The sequence below is a fragment of the Castor canadensis genome, chromosome 3 (genome assembly GCF_047511655.1).
Source record: "Castor canadensis chromosome 3, mCasCan1.hap1v2, whole genome shotgun sequence".
NCBI lineage: Eukaryota > Metazoa > Chordata > Mammalia > Rodentia > Castoridae > Castor > Castor canadensis.
Genome location: NC_133388.1, coordinates 19,050,494 through 19,062,965, shown reverse-complemented (window position 1 = coordinate 19,062,965; position 12,472 = coordinate 19,050,494). Strand labels below are relative to the sequence as shown.

The window sequence follows — 12,472 nt, the reverse complement described above, 5'->3', positions numbered from 1 at the left end:
CCCCAGCAGCCTGTCCTGTGCTTTTAATTCTGTAACTCAGGTACAAGCAAAAGGTGTCCATAGACTGTGAGGCATGACACACATGAGTGATCAGTCCCCGAAGAGTGGAGGCTAGATTGCTAATTCTGTGGGTGCATTCAACAGCACCTCATTTCTCTGTACTAGAAGCCATGTGACTCTGGTTTCAAAGATTTGGCCCCCAAACAACCAGGCGTCCTTTTTAAGTTGGCATTTCTTCCAAAGAGGAATACTGAGCATCTTTGTCATAAGCCCCACACGGTGCTAGGCCAGCTGTCTCACAATATGGATCCCAGAAGGGGGTGCTGCCCACATTGGTGACGGCAGCCGCTACTGCCTGTTGCTCACTGCAAATGAAAGAGAGACCTCCAAGCTGGGGGACAACACTTGGCTAAGACACCTGCACAAGCATCAATGCACCATAAGCACCAATAGAAGCTACCTGAGGACCAAGATGTCCTGGACTTCTGGATGGAGTCCAGTCCCAGGAGTGAATGTCAGGCCAGGTTCAAAGGGAGGGATGGACCATGCCCAAGCCAGTCTTCTAGACAAACCAGGCTCCCAGTCACATCTCCAAAGGCACAGGGAGGAGGCAGGAGAAATGGATGGCTTTCTCTTAAAGATCTATGCTATTGGGGAGAAGTGAGATGGGGAAGAAGTAACAGTCATTGCCAGTGGGTCCTGGGCCTCCAGGTTGGCTGGGATCTTCAGAAGTCTTCTTATAGACTCCTTTGTAGGAACACCATAGCTGGGCCCTGGAAACCTAGCCCAGCAGCTTTGCTGTAGACCAAGTCTCTTCATCCACAATGGATGTTCAAAATTGAAACCATACAAACCCACTCAGAAACACCCTTCTCCTATGAAACCCCAAAGGAGTCTTCTGCCTACCACCACATGGGAGCCTGGCTCAGCTGCTGCTGAACAACTCCTCAGCTTGCTCTCTGTTTTTCAATAACTTGAGTATCAAACCAAGCACAAAGAGAATAATATACAGTAATTGCTGTGTGTGGCGGGGGGGGGGGGGTTGGGGAACACTAATTTCATCCACTTCATTCTGTCTGGCAGATACAACCAAAAGATGTTAAAAAAAAAAAAAATTCCCTCAGAGCTTCTCATTTAAACCTGGGGATGCATAAGGCATCTGAAAGGTGAGAGGTCCTGGACCAGCACAGGGAGGGTTTCAATGAAATACAAAAGCCAACGCAGACGCAGACCTGAAGGGGAATAGGAGGCCCCCTCAACAAGGCAGCCAACTGTCAAGCTGTCATTTTGCTCAGGCAGCTGAACAGAAGGCTCAAGTAATGACAACCACAAAACTCACTTAAAGTCTGAAAAGGTGACTAATGAGCTCATTCAGGCTCGCTATAAATTATTCACTACAACACTGACCCCACTCCAAACAGTAAAGTAAACTTTAAACACAGACATGGCCAGCCTTCTGAAATACAGCAAGTTATATCCGTAAAACTTCTCACAATGAGAAGGATGCTGATCTCCCCCTCTTCTATTGTCACACTATTTTGTTTACTTTTTTTTTTAACTGCCTTTAATCAAGTTTAAGCAGACACAGCTGTTACACATTTATTTCTCTGTTGGGTTTTTTTTTTCCATTAGTTATTACAAACAATCACGATGCTCTAAAAATAGCAGCAAATTATATTCTCTAGAAATTGAAGGCTGACCTTAAAATGAAGCCTAGGTCTTCAGAAAGCACATTCATATGCACATGTTGGAGAAGTGACAGTCACCACACAAAGGCAAAACAAAAGTACACAGCATTTTCTACTTTTTGAGAAATTTTCAAATCTCCTTTGGCTCTAATGGAAACTGGTTGCTTCAAAACTTTATGATACAGAGCCTGCTTCTGTGGTCATGTTTTTGGTTAAGATGGTCATTACAACTTACAATCTTAAGCAAATAAAAGAAGAAATGGCTCTTTTAGGTTTCTCGGCACAGATACACACCGGCAGGTGTGGTGAAAACTCACCATCTTGCTAGATTCCTTTCAGTTTCCTGTTTAATATTAAATAAAGAATTTTAGCTCTACTATATTTTTATAAACTGTGCTGTCTGCTACTACTGTTGCTGCTAAAAGCATTATGACTGTGTCTGAGTAGTTCCCTATATTTCTACCTTTTTTTTTAGCCTACTATTTATTTTCAAGACACTGTTACGTTTCAAATCTTTTTTTTTTTTTTAATAGTCCCCAAGTAAGTACTTACATTAGCTCATGGTCAGATCGCTGAATATTACGTATTTTTAAGCTGCTTTCAATACTTTTGAAAAGAAGCCACAGAAAAGCCACAAGAAACATTCATATTCAAACGCCACCAGATGGAGGTTCTAACTAATCAAAAGTGAAAGCAGAAAAGTTTGAAGCCGAATTGTGCCTGCCTATCCCTCGAGATGACAAGGAGAAAACAAATGGTCTTGGGCCCAGGATCTTGCTAAAGGTATGAGAAATCATACCTGAAAGCAAATTAAGACCCAAGCGTGGACTTCAACCTGAGCCTGGGCCAAACTCCATCTCCATGTAAGGAAAATCTTTCACATTGTTTTCCCAGTTTCTTGCACATGATCTAAAGGCTTGTCTGGAGTTTCTGTTGTCTGAAATGCAAGGCCATATTTCTGTAAGTACAGAAAGAAGAGTCCTGCAATATTTATAGCAAATCAGGTTGGTCTCCACGTGGTTCTGGTTCTAGTAAGAAGCCATGGTTCAGGCCTCTCTGCAAGAGTCCTTGCAGTTGCATTTGGTTCTCTTTTGTTCGGATAGATTTTATTTTTTAGAGCAGTTTTAAGTTCACAGTGAAATCGAGACTCTCTGTTCCCACGTGGCTGTGCTGTTGTTGGGGTTTTTTTTGGTTTTGTTTTTTTGTTTAAATCAAACAACCCAATTCCAACCAATGCAATGGAAACCATCTCCAACAGTGTCTTATTGAAGTGTCCACAGTTCTCCACCAACTGGATTCCTGTCATCTCTCTGCAGAAGGGCGTGGACAAAGCATTGCTTTGAAACTAAGCCACACATCCTGTCCTTCCTGACAATGTGGCTGACAGGCAGAGTTCACCTTCTCCTTAATTGGTGAGAAACCTGGCGTGTCCACAGACAGACTGGACACCACTCGGCTCCTGAGGTCCACAGGGTCCTGAGGTCCTAAAGAGGACCACAGATGATGTCAATTTTGCCTGAGGCCATTTAAGACTCCAGAGCAACAACAGTCAATACAATGACCAGCAAGAGCCCAGGTATGTGATCCAAGGAGTTATAGAACACACCCAACAAAGGCTCCTCGGTGCTTCCTACTCGCCAGGCATGCCAAGAGCTTTCCCTGCAGGGTGGGCTTCATTCTTGCACTACTGTCACAAGGCAGGTGCTGCCATCCTTATGGAAAGACAAGGTCACTGATGCTTACAGAAGTTGTCATTTGCCAGTGGTCAGCAGCTGGTGGTTACAGGGGTGAGGTGAAAAGTTAAACCCTGTGGTCATTTGCTCCTCAAGGGCCCATGGGTTGGGAAGTTGGTCTCAATGTGTCAAGGTAGGAGATGACGGGAACTTTACGGAGGGGCCTAATAGTCTCCTTAGGTCATTGGGGACACTGCTCTTGGGAAGGACACCCTCCAGCAACCCTCTGGTAGTTCTTGAAGGGGGCTTGTTATAAAAGCCTCAGTCTGTCCCCACCCAGTGCTCTGGCTTCCTATTCACACCCCCATTCTCCCACTGTTGCCATCCTCCATGATGTGACTCAGCCAAAGAAGGGTTCTTACCAGAGCCTTCACCTTGCTGTTTTGACTCTCAACTGCCCACACTGCAGTACTGCAAGCTAAATAAACCTCTTTTCTTTCTAAGAAGACTTCCTTAAGTATTTCATCATGGTAATAAAAAGCTGCCTAATACAGGCCCCATGAGCCTCTGGCTTACAGAGTAAACCCCTTACCCACTCCACTCTTCAATCTCTTGTTGCTCTCCACGATCTATATCCTGACCGAGATCACAGGCTGTAACTTACTGCTAGTACTTTACCTCTGAGGCTTCTTCTTTATAGTTTTTTGTGTTTGTTGGATTTTGGTTTTACATAGCATTTTTCAAACAGACTACTAAATATTGATACTCTTTCTCCTCTCTCAATTAGCTTCTGATGCTCATGTAGAAATGCCCACCACTCACTAAATGGACAAACATGCCTACAAAATACCAAAGTATACAGGGCAGGAGTCACACACCAGCACCCTGCTCTTCTTTGAATCTTAAGCACAAAGATTTGGGGACTGGGGTTGCGGGCAGGGGTTACAGCCTAGTGGCAGAACAGTTGCCTAGCATGTGCAATGTGTAAGGCACTGGGTTTGATCCCTAGCATGGAGGAAGGAGAGGAGAGACCACAGATTTGAAGAAAAGCTCATGATAGGCCAGTCGTGAAACTCCAAGTCTATCCCCCTGGAACAAGCAGCTGTGATGTTATTTATTTGTCAACTTTTAGGACGATCCACTGTTTCTCAAGCCCGAACCTCTCCCCAAGCCCCACACTAGTCCATCAAATAAACCATTTTCAATATCCCATGACCACAGGGACAAAGAACACTGCAAGCTAATGTTTCCAAAACACAGACGTGAGACTGGAAACCATTCGAAAACTATTGCTTTTGTTCTTTGCACTCAAAGTCAGGTGGTGACTGCCTACCAGGTGAGAAACACCATCGAGCACCACACAAGAACTGTTTTCCTAAAGGTGAATTACAGAGAATTTGATTAAGGCACAGACCAACCTTTGCCAATTCTGCAAATGCATTCAAAATGCAGCCAGCCATGATACAAATACACCAACTACAATACTAATCGGATCGGGAGCCTTCACACAGCCCTGTCTGTTGACAACTTGAGAAGTAACACACTCCCACCCCTCAAGCCATCTCCTGGCACCCCTGCCATCTTCATATCTTTGGTGTTCCCAAGTTTACTCTAGTATCACAGCCCGTGTTCATTCCTTCATGAAACAGCCCCCATGGGCAGCTTTGAAAGCTCTCTGGTGCCACCACTGGCATCTCATTCTCAAGATTAGCCAAGGGCTCCATAAAAGTGGATGCAGTAGAAAGCTGAGGCCTGGGGTTTCATTTTTGAGAAACTCTCAGTTATCCACAGGGGTCTGCTTTCATGGCCATTTAGAGTAACTCTGGCTCTGCCAACACCAGCTCCCTCTGACTCCAGATAAAACATCTTACAGCCTGCATCCAGGGGAAGCAACCAATGCTGATGGTGATGGCAATAAGCCCTGTCCAGACCTTCCAGAATTGCTGTTGAATGAAAAACCAAGTTGTGCTAGCACGTGCAGAAGATACCCTCACTAAGCCAGAGCCAGATTTACCTGCCATTGTCTGAGGCTCCTCTTTTCCCTCCTCCATTGCTCATTTTTCTTGGTCAAAATCTGTAGCTGTGGGTAAGAAAGTTACTACTGCTGGCTACCCCAATTTATCACTTAATCTAAACAGAGCTATTTACTTCCTAATTGCATTCTTAGCTTTATAGCTCTGGCCAGAAAAGGTTTATTCATTACCAAAACCAATTAATGCAAGAAGAAAATGAAATCTATAAGGTTAGCCTTAGGAAGGACTTTGCAATGGTGTCATCCAAGTCCCTAATTTAACAAAGCCACCAAGTGAAGTTAACTCAGAGCCATGTCAGAATGTACATTTACAGTTTCCTCTCTTTTCCCAACAGCCCTCCAAATTTCCCATGGTTTGGTTGGTCCTGGTCCCATCAAGTCCAGAGGCATTGGAATGGCTCAAGAGTGGACCGGACTGACCACATCAACCAAAACCATCACCCATGCAGTTAGTGGTGGGTCCAATTTCTTGATATCCTGCCCATGGAAGGTTCTACCATAGTAAAACCTCTAACATTATAAAATGGGGAAAAGCATATTTTGACAAGCCTAGTGTCTGGACTTGGTAAGTATAAAAAGACTGGGGGAAAAAAAGTATCAAATTACATGCTATCACTGAGCACTTTTATGTTAACAGGGTATTCCTGATGAATGGAGAAGTCATGAGTGGGATTAACTGCAAAGAATCCATGGTTTATGGAACACAGATTTTTGCAGAACCTGAAGCAAAATACTGATCCCCATTGGGTTCAATCCCATAGGGTGGTGGAGGGGCAATATCTCAACTTCATATCCCTAAGTACCCAGTCCAATGCTCACAGAGAGTGAGAATGGTCATGATGACTGTTTATTGAGTAATCACTACATGACAGACACTCAGCAAAGACTTCCACCCGCTCTCTGCCACAGAATGTACCCAGGGTCCATTCGAGGTAGGCTGAGCAAAGTAGACAGTCAACAAATGACATTGACCATTGTATGAAAATACTAAATTACATTTGGCATGCATGAGAACATATTGTTTTGTTGTTATTGTTGTTGTTTTCAGTACTGGGGATTGAAATCAAGGCCTTGTACCTGCTAGGCAAATGCTCTATCACCCAGCTATGTCCCCAGCATTCCCCACCCCCTTTTTAAAAAAAAAAAAAATTGTCACAGGATCTTGTTAAGTTGCCCAGGCTGGTCTCACTGTATAGCCGAGGCAGGCCTCAAACTTGGGATCTTCCTACCCCAGCCTCCTGAGTAGCTAAGATTACAGACTTGCACCACCACACCTGGCTGAGAACATATTCTTTAATAGTTCCAAAATTATAAAATTAAAAGGATGTCAATAAATATAACGGTAAAATATAATCTAATTAACATTTATTGAGTTCTCGCAGGAGGATTTCACATGAAACAAGGAAGCTTAAAGCTATAGTTCCTTCTCTCCCACAGGCCCTTTCTGGGTTGAATGAGTTTAAGATTAGTCACTTTACAGGAAAATGTAAAATGCCATAAAACCTTACAGCTTATAAGTGAAGGAAACTTGAGAGGTTTTCCAAAACTTGACAACAGTCCTAAAAATGTACATGGCATTAGCAATAAGCAGTTATGAAGCTTAAGATTTTTTTCTAAACTATAGATAGTAAAAAATAAATCCCAACCAACCATGCCAAAGCAATGAACAAATTATCTTGCTGTTCTCTCTAGAGAAAATGGCATTCCAAAATCGTTGTCATTTGAAGAAATGATCAAAGAATACATAGCCCAAAAAAGCAAGGGAAAAAAACTGCAGACACACATCAAACAGATTAGTAGTGGCAATGTGTTATTTTTCTGGATTTTGTGATGTTTAGTTTGTCAGTTTCTCAAACATACACTTTTTATGTTTTCCTCTATCAGTTGAAATATATGTTCAAGCTTATACTTGTTTTTGTTTTGTTTTTGGTTGGGGGAACGGTGCTGGGGATTGAAAGACAATTTGTGTGTCTGTGTTGCTGGGTGTGTGGTGCAGGGGATCAAACCTAGGGCCCTGCACATGCTAGGCAAGCATTCTACCACTGACCTTACACTTGGTTGTTATATTTGTAGTTTTCTACTCTACTTAAAGAGGGAATCCACCAACTGAATAGACTTCGGGCCATGGAAAGCCTGCACCCACCTGTGTGTGCCTGCTGGGTGCTGGGCTCTTAGCTTTCCTGGGGACAACTCTACCTTGAAGTTAGGGAGTTTACAGGTGAGGGGCCTGGGCCTCAGGTGACCTAGAGCTGAGGCTCAACCCAGCCCTAAACTTCCAAGGGTTCCTAGCCAAGATGAGATCCTGTCATACAAGTTCTGCTTATTGTCCAGCCCACCCCTAAGGCAAGAATAGACAGGACCACCCTGCTCTGATCTAGGGGTGCCTTCCTGATAATACTTGGGCTTGGAGTAAGCAGGAATCTCAAACCCCCAAATCTGCCACAGAGTCACAATCTCAGTTCACTGCTAAACCAGAGGTTGGCACCATTGGGCAGAACTCAACAGTGGATCACTTTTCAGCCATAACCTATGGGTGGGTCGTAGACTGTCTCTTCTTATGTTTTTATAGTCCAGGACATGCTAATTAAGCCTTAGCAAGAGCCAAAAGGGTATGGTGGCCATGGTGGGTGCACAAGTAGGCCACAGTGAAGGCTGGACGCTGACCTCTCTAGGAGGAAGACAGGGAGGGAGAACAAGGAGCATTCCATAAGCAGAAAGGAAAGCTGAAGTTCAGAGGCCTCAGTTCAAGTCTCAGGCCTCTCTTTCTCCCCAGCCCTGTCCCTCCCGCAAGGTTTTACCTCAGCCCCTAGGCCGACTCTCCAAGGAAGACTCCATACTCTCCCTCGGCCCCTTCCATTCAGAAGAACAACAAAACTTTGGATAGAAGAACTAACTCCTCCTGACTCAACTGACCAGAACACAGCCCTTCTAAGGCCCACCTCCTCAGCTACCTGCCCCTGTAAGGTCTATGCTCCCTACAGAGCACTGGCCCTTCCGCACTTTTCTACCACTCATTTTAGGCTTAAAATGATGAAATCAGAAGGCGATTTGTCATTTACCTTCTTGGGGCCATGGTTAGCTGAGCCCAGAGAAGTGCAGGGAACCAGGACCAGTAGAGCTCACATCACTGATAATTACAGATGCTCCAAGTCACACTAGGGCTCCACCCAGACACCCCACCTGCTTGGAAAGGGTTATCCTAGTGCAGGGTGAGACCAGCAGGTACTGGATGAGGTATAGATAGGCAAAGTTCCCCAGGTGGGTCACATTAACATCTCTAAGGAAATAAAGGGTTCTCTTGAAAGGAAAGTGGGCAGGGGGTCTGATTGGGGCCTTCCTATGGATTCCATAGAGATGAGAGCAATTCCAAGGCCCACCCAATACAATAGAAGCATTAATCCTGGCCTCCGAGGTTGGGGTCTCCGGGCGAAGGTATCTAGTGATGGTGTGGGGGTTGGGGGGAGGAGTGAGCTGAGGCCAGTTGACTTTTGCACTGGTTCTCAATACTAGGATTAACTCACCTTTCTTCCTGATTCCCACACTCACCCAGCCATTTTCAGGCAGTTTTCTTAGGATTTACAATTTTTATTATAACTTAATACATGGGCTTTTTAATTTGTTACACCTGTCCCTGGGCTTAGTCAACACATGCACCTTTGAGAAACAGGTCTGCATCCTGGGCTGAAGTTGGTGCATGAAGACCAGTGCCACCTGGGGAGGTCTCCTTCCCTGTACCTATGGCTGCATGGGAGGGAGTGGAGGGGACGTAATGACCACTGGAAAGCACTTCTATCTTCTGAGCAAGCTGAACAGGCGTTAAGCATTAGACACCTTTGCCGAGTGCAAGACTGAATGACGGGTTGGTCGGTCTGTCTACATCTGGGCTACACCCCCAGTCCTTATTTTTTGAGTCAGGCCTTGAAGTTGGCAAACCTCCTGCCTCAGGCTCCAGAGTGCTGGGATTACGGCTGTGTGCCATCATGCCCAGTCACTCCTACTTTTGACAGCCACTGTAAGAGGTGCTTAAAGTGCTTTTGCTGAAAAGCACTGACTCCTTCTTGGGCCCACAAATTAACTAATAGCAGGAGAACAGCACAGCATCTGTCTGTCATCCAGTTTTGTATCTGTCCTTGCTCTAAGCCATCTATATTCGGTCACTTTGCAAAGAGAATGGATCACTTGGATTCCAGAAAGGACATAACTGATAACATCTTTATAACAAGGGACTGAAATTTCCTGTAAGGAACAGTGGAGCCTTGTAGGACAGGCCATCCCTCCAAATGAGGACAGTTACCTATGATGATGAGGCTGCTCTCTGAGCAGGAGCAATCATCTCCTAAGAACCAGATTACTCCCCTTAAGAGAGGACAGCGATCTCCGGAACTTTCCGAAGCCTCGGACAGGGATAATGGTCAACTAGAACACACCTCGACTGGGACTATTTAACTATGCATACCTTTTGTCCCCCGCCCCCAGTTCTTTTGTCTACTTAAACCTCTAACTCATGTCTGTACCCTGAAGGTGGCGGAAGATGAGCTGCCTCTTCCAATGGCAGGTCCCACACAGCAAGTCTCCTTGTAAGAGAGGGGCTCAAACTACTTTCACTGAAAAGAACTGACTTCTTATTAGGGCCACAAATTGACTGAAAACAGGAGAAGCTTGGCATTCCTTCCTCCATTTTGTATCTGTCTTTGTTCTAAGCCATTCTCTTTACAGTCACCTTGGATTCCAGAGAGGACAGAGCTGATAACATCTTTATGACAAGGAACCAGAGCCACCTGGAACTGCCACCCTCCCAGTGAGGACAGTTCACATCCTGAGTCAGAGTAACCTCTCAAACAGGAACCAGATTACTCCCTCCAGGTGATAAATTCGCCAAACTGGACCTAACCACCTGCCTGACCAAGATTGCTGGCTCCACCAGTTATGACCAACCAGACCACATCTGTGCCTGGAACCATTTAACTATGAATACATTTTGTCCCCCACCCCCAGTTCTTCTATTTAAACCTATAGCTCATGTCTGTACCTCAAAGATGGCTAAAGATGAGCTGAGTGTTCACTTTGCCTCTTCCCATGGCACGTCCCGAGTCATGTAAAAAACTTCCTTTCTCTGCCTTCATTCACCTTGCCTCTTTATTTTGGTGTTTAGGGACAAATGACCAGACCTGGCATATGGAATCTCAGGAGTTTGGGCCTTAATTTCACCACTATATTTATTTAAAAGACTGGAGGCAGGGCTGGAAAGATGAGTGGCTCTTGCTGGGCTGTCAGGGCCTGGGCAAGTCATCTGATCTTCATTTCTTACTGTCCTTACCTGTAAAATGGGGATATTATCCAATTTACCCAACAGAGTTGCAAGGAGGATTAAAAATGTATTTAAAGAACCTAGACGGATACCATCCACAGGATAAACGCTGCATACATGCTTACTGCTAGTATGTCAAAACGAAAAAGGTTTTTTATTTTGGTTTTGGTTTTTGTGGTATTAGAAATTGAACTTGGGGCCAGGCTGTACCACTTGAGCCGTGTCCCCAATTCTAAAAAGAATTATAATAGAATGTGAGTGGGCTGATAACGCTCTCTCAGTGGTAGAGAGCTTGCCTAGCATGCTTAAGGCCCTGGATTGAATCCCCACCCCAACATGACACCAAAGAAAAGCAAAGGAAAAAACAGTGACAAAGGATTATTTGCTCACTTTTAATGTCTCTAGCTCCTGTCCAAACACATTAACTACCTAAAACCACTTCATCCTTCCCAGAACGTTTAAATGAAGTTCCTTTTCTTTCTTTATAGTTTTAGCTATAAAGAAATCATGAAATTCTTCCCTGGGGTTCATTAGAATGTCCCAATATTTTTAACAACTCCCTAAAGACCACTGAAAAACCATTCTTTTCTTGGCCCCAGTCCCCCAAAAGAAAGACAAACAAGACTCACCTTCGTACCAGTAGAACTGGAACAAACTTGCCTAGCCTTAGAGACAAAAGTCCCAAATTCCAGCCCTGTCGCTCCATGGGAGACTATGCACGCTATCAGGGAGGTCACAGGATCGAGCCTGACACGTGGGCAGCTAGAGCGGCTTGCTCTGCCATCAGATTCCATCAGAAACAAGAGTCCGCCCATCCTAGGACTCTGCATTCCTCAAGTTCCCGATGTTCTCCATCAATGCCACTTGCTGGAGTCCTGCACCCCTCCCACGTTCCCTCTAGCTTTAGACATCTGGTTTTATGGTCACAGGCAGGCCCACCTCTTGGAGTGAGAGCAGAAATTGAAAATGCTGTTTCAAAGCTGGGCTCAGTGGTAAACACTTGTAATCCTAGCACTCAGGAGACTGAGGCAAGAGGATAGAGAGTTTCAGGCCACCCTGGGCTACGTAGTGAGTTCAAGGCCAGCATGAGTTATATAGTGAGACCCTGCCTCAAAAAACCAAGGGCCAGGGATGTAGCTCAGTGGTAGAGAACTTGGCTAGCATTTGCAAGGCCCTGGGTTTGATCCCTAACCACACACACACACACACACACACAGTGATGATGGCCTGGGGTCTGAATCCCACTCTCTGCTAGCTACCTCTTAACCTCTTCAGGTTACCTGAACTTCTGAGCTCAGGTTCCCCACCTGCTGGGTGGGTTGCATCTACTTTGAGTGGTGTCATGAGCTGTAACTGGGAAAATGTCTGCAAATGCTTTTGTACAGTGCCTAGCACCCATATATGGTCCCACTGATGAAGCCACTGTCATTTGTTTACTTGGGGTGCAGTGTGATTTGGCTGAGTTACTCAAAGGAAACCAATGGCAGCTGGGTTACATCTACTGGGTAAGAGGCACTTCCTTAATTTAATTAGCATATACCTAATACAGACGCTCATTTCCCCATTCCAGTATGTCTTGGGATTGCTGGAGACCAGAAAGGCCCAGGGACCAGGGCTTCAGCATGGCAGGCTGGCTGCCATCCCATCTCTGGGGACCTTCCACAGTTGCCCTCAAAAGAGACAACAGCTCGGGTTCTCAGAGCCTTGAGCTGAGTCCCTAGGGACCTCCTGCCACACTCAGAGAAGATTCAGGGGGTCCTCTGACCCTCAT

At 45.2% G+C, this 12,472-nt stretch overlaps 1 protein-coding gene across 10 annotated transcripts in view; it reads right to left on the bottom strand.

The window, feature by feature from the left end:
* Foxn3 (forkhead box N3) overlaps positions 1-12,472 on the bottom strand; it is a 373,081-nt gene that overhangs the window by 223,674 nt on the left and 136,935 nt on the right. The window contains exon 1 of one of the 10 annotated variants that reach the window (XM_074067354.1): positions 2,241-2,361. The exons of the other annotated variants lie outside the window; for them this stretch is intronic. The gene's annotated coding sequence lies outside the window, so the exon portion shown is untranslated. Of the gene's footprint in view, positions 1-2,240; positions 2,362-12,472 lie in introns of those variants that run through there. 10 annotated transcript variants of the gene reach the window in all.